We start from the raw sequence: 6,466 nt of genomic DNA, 5'->3' as shown, positions 1-6,466 counted from the left end.
AAGCAAAAGTTCGAAGACCACTCACTACCTTCTCGATTCATCCAGCCTTTGCCAAACAGGTGCTCTTCAAATGTGTTGGACCATAACAGCTTAGTGACCAGGCATCCCCATACTCGGCCCTCCAGCTGTTTTTGGACTACAACTCCCATCATCCCTAGCTAACAGGACCAGTGGTCAGGGATGATGGGAATTGTAGTCCCAAAACAGCTGGGGGGCTGAGTTTGCGGATGCCTGGCTCAGTCAGCAAAACCAATTGCCAGGGATCCAACAGCTATGTCTTCCAAAATATATGGAGGACACCAGTTTGGGGATGGCCAGACTAAATCATCGAAAGTTGCAAGTTTATTCCATGCATACCCATGTCTGCATAAAAGCTTGGTATTAAGGTTACAGGGGATCTGGTTTGATTTATTTTTTTTAAAAAAAGGTTATACCACATGGAGGGATAAACTATAGGAAAACGTGTCTGTTCTCTAATGAAGAGCATTTATGTTTAACATACGTCAGTAGGTTATTGTTATTGTAATTAATAGCAACACGGGGGTGGACTGTGCTGGGCTTGTTGGGTCACAAGTTGAGCAGGCCAGTTTTAAAAAGGAAAGGCATTTGGCCATTCTAATCATTACAGCCTGCGGTAAACAGTTGAGCAGAAAGTCCCAGTGCAGAAGTGTATGCGAGGAGCAATAAACGAAGATTCCCTTCCCTGCCATTTTCAATCATGCACCAGCCTTTAAGGTCCAGTTGGTTAACTTGACATTAACGAACCACAGTTTTGCCCTCAACATCTGCTTGCAACTGCATCAGGAACAACAAAAAAGCAATTAGCCAGCAACCTGCTAAGGGTAATTACACAGGAGAGAGTCATTTGGCATCATTAACTGGACGGGTAAATAGCGGCCTGTCGGCTCGTATCAGACCAGCTGAAACGTGAAAATGTATGACATATGCCTAAATTACTGGGGCCTTTTTTTGTTTGGTCTTTTAAAATTGCTAGATGCTCTTGTATTATGCAGGCTGTATTATCATGCATTGCTCATCAGTGAAAAGCCGTAAGTAGATATGAATTTCTAGGTGTGCCCCCCCCTTCCTACACCTAAGAGGAGCTTGAAAGGCAAATATTCAAATGCGAAATATTTTCCCAGCATGGAAAGGCAGGGGTGGAAATGCTTTGCCTGTTCAATTGCTGTCTGTGATGCAGCTGTTGAAGGAAAGCCCAGAGGCTTTGTCTGTGATAAATACATAAAAATGCTTCGAAAGTTGCAAACCTATTGGGGAAAAAACATCGGGAGACTAGGAGGCCGCTTTGTTAGCAAATGCTTCCCCCACAGCTGCATAGAAAAGGGAATTTTGTCCTGAAGAAGAACGAAAAGTTGCATGTGTGGAAAGGGTCGACAATAGTACAATGCTAACTTAGTTCCAGTACAACATCAATACTGCATAAATAATACAGAATAATTAATAATTCACCAATGAAGCAATTTCAGTCTGTAAGACATTGCTAACAAAGCAGCAATTAAGAAAACAAGCTAAACATCACAATTAAAGCAAATGCCATATTAACTAATCAATACAGCTTTGATAATCTATGAAACAATTTTAACGTTAGCAAAACCGCAGCAGCCACAAAAATTCAGCCCTGTTATACACATGCTCTCCACACAGGCTCTGACTCAGAATCTTTCCCCTTTATCCAGCACTGATAGGGCTCTGAGTTCAGGCACATTTGAACCCCGCTTCCCCTGATCAAAGGTCTGGGGGTGGTCCTTTTCCAATTAGTGTCACCAGGACCGGATTTAGGTTTGATGAGGCCCAAAGCTACTGAAGGTAATGGGGCCCTTTATACTTTATGTCCAAATTGTCACTGTTTTTTGTGTTGAATATATGCTATGTGATAATTCATGGATCTAATAGGTATCTAAAGCCATTTGCGCATGTTGCCATGCAAGCAGTCCATGCAGAATGTAGGCACCCTATATATAGAAATGAGCAAACCAGTGATATTTTAGGGAGCTGGCTAGCAGGCAGGGCCCATTACTTACATTTCCGAATACGTTTCCGAGCACAATTCAAAGTGTTGGTGCTTACCTTTAAAGCCCTAAATGGCGGTCCAGTATACCTGAAGGAGCGTCTCCACCTCCATCATTCTGCCCAGACACTGAGGTCCAGCACCGAGGGCCTTCTGGCGGTTCCCTCGTTGCAGGGCCGTCTTGAGCAGATCGCGCGCCCGCCCCGCCCTTGCAGGGTGCAATTGGTTTCCGCGCGGCAAAGCCTCCTTGCCAGGCCAGCGCCCAGCTTACCAGCCCCGCGCCATGGTGCACTGCGCCACCGGGCGTCTACGAAGAGCCGGCCCTGCCTCGTTGCAAGATGCCAAGTTGCAGGGAACTAGGCAGAGGGCCTTCTCGGTGGTGGTGCCTGCCCTGTGGAACGCCCTCCCAACAGATGTCAAAGAGGAAAACAGCTACCAGACTTTTAGAAGACATCTGAAGGCAGCCCTGTTCAGGGAGGCTTTTAATGTTCAATAGATTATTGTGTTTTATTTTTCTGTTGGAAGCTGCCCAGAGTGGCTGGGGAAAACCAGCCAGCTGGGCGGGGTATAAATAAATAAATTATTATTATTATTATTATTATTATTATTATTATTATTATTATTATTATTATTATTACATCATAGGTGCCTACACAACACACAACACTGTTGCTGTATGTAGGTTATATTTTATTTGTTTTTTTATCTTGTATTTTGGAAATGTACATCCAGTTTTCCCCCCTTTAAACTTTTTTGGGGCCCCCAAGAGAGTGGAGCCCTAAGCTATAGCTTGTTTCGCTTATACTTAAATCCAGCACTGAGTTGTCCTCCACAGATTCTACAAAAGCCTTTCAAAAGTTCATCTCCTGTATTAATGCATTAATGGCCAGGCAGCCTTGGGGGCTTGCAATAGGGCAGGGGGAGCAGGATTAATATAAGCTTCTATCCTGCCCCTTCTTCCCAAAGCAGGAAAAAAATGTGATTAAACAAAAACGAAATTTTAAAATGCAATTACCCATCCCCCTTCAACTTTTAAAACATTAAGGACATCTAAAGCCATGCAAATCATTGAGATCTTCTGAAAGCAAGATGGAATCCCCCCCCTTGCATATATCCTACAAGAACTGGGCTCCATCCACTATGCATTCAGAACCAGCAAAATAAAATATTCCACACAAGGTGCAAGTCGCTCATTCTCACAAGGTATGTAGCTGGCTTTAAAAGGGCGAAGAGCAAAGCCGCGGAAGAGAAGGTTGTCTCTGACTCTTGGCTCAATGGAGCCTCCCGCTCAGGAGCAGTCTACCTCCGGATTCCAGTGGGAGGGAGGACAAACATGTCCTGGTTCGTGGACTTCCTGGCAGCTTCTGGTCTCGGATACAAAGCCACAAGGTATGCTCCTTTGCAGATCTGCCTGATCTGGAACTGTTTTGCTAAGCAACGATTTGGAGCAGCAAGGAATTGGCAGAACTTTTGCACATCGTGCATTTGTTCATTTCAGGGCTATCTTTTTAGTTTTGCATTTTATTTTATCTTATCTTAAACCAGTGGGGGAGAGGGTTTTGGGCTGGGAAGGGAGAGAGCACTCCTCTTTGTAGCTTGCAAAGATCAGTACTGTACCTGCCACCTTATAGGACAGGATTGCTCAGCTGACGTGGAGGGTTTTCCCGTTTCACATAGAGATTTGCAAAAACACCGCTCCGAGCGCCTCGTTAGCGCAGTAGGCAGCGCGTCAGTCTCATAATCTGAAGGTCGTGAGTTCGAGCCTCACACGGGGCAACGGGAGCATTTTTTCCTGAACCCTTAAAAAAAACCAACCCAACCCTTGGAAAGCCTTCGCTGCAGCACTTTGTCCCCCAAATTTCATTTTCTAGGGTCGCCTGCACCAAAATTGACATAGATTGCACGGTATCCAAACGACAGGAGCGGAAATACGCCCGCACAGCAAACTGCTTGGACCGTTTTAGACTCCCCCCCCCCTCGTTTATTTAATCAACTCACATGGATTGGATTCCTGCAGCCCGGGTCCTGGGCACGTGCACGGAAGTAGTAAATCCCACTGAGTTCAACGGGACTCCCCAGAAAGTATTCATTATGTAGGATGCAGGGAGGATGCATTTAAAATTGAAGTTTGCAGCACCTCTGCACCTCTTTTACCTGGGAGCAAGCGCCATTGCACCCAATGGGGTTAACTTCCGAGTAGACATGTGCAGGATCCTCTCTTGCAATTTGTCAGCCGCTTTATGCATGCTCACTTAAAAGGCGGGTGGATTTGATTTAAATCAAATCGATTTAAATCACGATTTAAATCACTAGTCAGTAAGACTTGATTTAAATCATTGTTTTACTCCTTGCTGGTATAATCTTAATATTTACAACCAGATGAAGGTTTCATTTTTGGAATAATAAAATTTCAGAGTAGTTTTTTTTACAGTTGTATCAAAAAGTACTGATTTGGTTACACGATTAGAAATACATTGACAGATAATTATGAAATTTTTGTGAGGTTCAAAAAGTTAACTTTATATTTGGACAGCTTTACTGCTGTACTTCATTGGAAAGAGAAAAATAGTCATTTCCTTAATAGCAATTTAAACAATTTATTTAACTAAAAGAATAACATTATAGCATATGTATCCATGTTTGTTAACTGATGTGGTTAAACTTTTTTTTTAAACTTAGACTGAGTTTTAGCACATGTTGTAAAAATTTTTGCAGAGCTACACGGCCCTAGAATTAAGTGGATCCTTGACCCAGGAAGAGTCCAGGTATCCTGGCAAGCAGACAAAGTTTAAGCGTCTCCTGCCCACCAAATAACAGAGACCAAACCAGGACGTGCGAAGCAAGGCACTTTTATTTTTGCTGTTGCAACAGGGTCCTTCCTCTCACACAGGAGAACAAGGAAGGACCCCAAACAAAGATGTCTTGCCCTTAAAAAGAGATTTGAAATTGGTTTCAGCCCACCCCCCAGAAGCATCATCCATATGTCACAGAAGGGGTGTAGCCCAAGACCCCCCCTCCCTAGATTCATCATAGGTACATCATGAAAGGGGAGGTCTGGTGGCAGTAATCTGAGCACCCTGGACCCTGCCCCCTGCCCCCAGAACCTAATCAACAAAATTGAGAGATATTTACATTTCCCTGTTTCCCAGCCAAGTTAATCACACCCTTTTGTCTGGCAGTCAGGTATCAGGATGCCAGGGATTATCACTTTAATTCCTGAGACAATGAGAAGGTTCCCCCCACCCCACTTCTTCCTTGCAGAGGAACACCTGGTCAGAGAGAGTCGAAATGGTGTCAGTCAGGCCTGTTTTCCTGTGCTGCTTCAGACATGTTTCTGTACATTCATGTACATGTTTTATGAACAATTATTATATATATATATATGACCTCAAAATTCTTATAACACACACATGAAAAACTTAAAACAAATCCTTATTTACTGATGAATAGCCTTTGGACTATAATGTAACTTAAATGAAAAACTATCTTTAGAAAGATTTTCTCTCCAAAAGCATTTTATTTTAAATTTTAAAAATCCATTTTTAAAAATCATTTTTTATCCACTCTTCCCATGCATCTGGTGAATAAGAAGTCTGCTGCTTCCTAGGTGTACTGGATACTGCCACCTTTTGCTTTGGAGAGAAATCAGCATTATTTAAAATGCCACACTGCCCAACGGTTTTAAACACCCAGTGCTCTTCTGTCCTTCAGACAAGCAGCTCCTAAACATTTCTCATTCACCTCCCACAAGCCCCTGCACCTACCTTCTCAAAACAAAACCGAGCCATGCATTTAGGAATTTCTCCCCCCCCCAGCATGTTGATAGGCAGGAGAAACGGGGGCTTTTCTGCTGTGTCTCTTCCCTCCTTCAAGAATCCCCTCCCTATGGAGGTGTGGGTGGCCTAAACTCTTTAAATTTTTAAATAAGGTTCAAAAAAACACCCATAATTTTTTTTGAGTTTGAGCCATCTCTGTTAACCTGTTCTTTGAACCCATCTATTTGCAGTTCTTAAGTCATTTTAAACTGGCTTTTCTGTTTTAAAACGCTTGTGGCATTGCTGGGTTTGAAATGGTTAGTTTTCAAAATCAGTTTGCTTTTACGAGATGCAAGTTGCCTAGGGTTGCCATAGGTTCAGGATACTGCAATCGGTAGCAGTGTCCGGGCGGAAATCGGAACAATCCGGATGCATGGCAGTGCCATTTTTTAAAAGGAAAAAAAGCAGCTCAACTTTTCTGTCCGGATGTTCACTGTTTGAAATATGGCAGCCCTAAGTCTGCCCCTCTTAGGTAGGCTGTGCCTTAAAAGCTGGCCAGCAAATAAATTTATGAATGGGGTGTGCGTGTGTGCAATCTATATTTATTGTTTTTAAGCAGTGAGTATTGTATTTTCCGATCTGGTTTTATCTTCCATGGCATGAAAGTTTCTAAAGGAAGAGATAA

General features: G+C 43.1%; 1 non-coding gene across 1 annotated transcript; it reads left to right on the top strand.

Annotated features, from left to right (window-relative positions):
• Positions 1-3,729: 3,729 nt before the first annotated feature.
• TRNAM-CAU (transfer RNA methionine (anticodon CAU)) lies at positions 3,730-3,802 on the top strand. Its single transcript has one exon. It is a non-coding gene; the product is annotated as a tRNA-Met (tRNA).
• The last annotated feature ends 2,664 nt before the right edge of the window (positions 3,803-6,466 follow it).

The sequence above is a fragment of the Zootoca vivipara genome, chromosome 8 (assembly GCF_965207765.1).
Source record: "Zootoca vivipara chromosome 8, rZooViv2.hap1.1, whole genome shotgun sequence".
Lineage (NCBI taxonomy): Eukaryota > Metazoa > Chordata > Lepidosauria > Squamata > Lacertidae > Zootoca > Zootoca vivipara.
The sequence above is the reverse complement of the archived record's forward strand: the minus strand, read 5'-3'. Positions and strand labels throughout refer to the sequence as shown.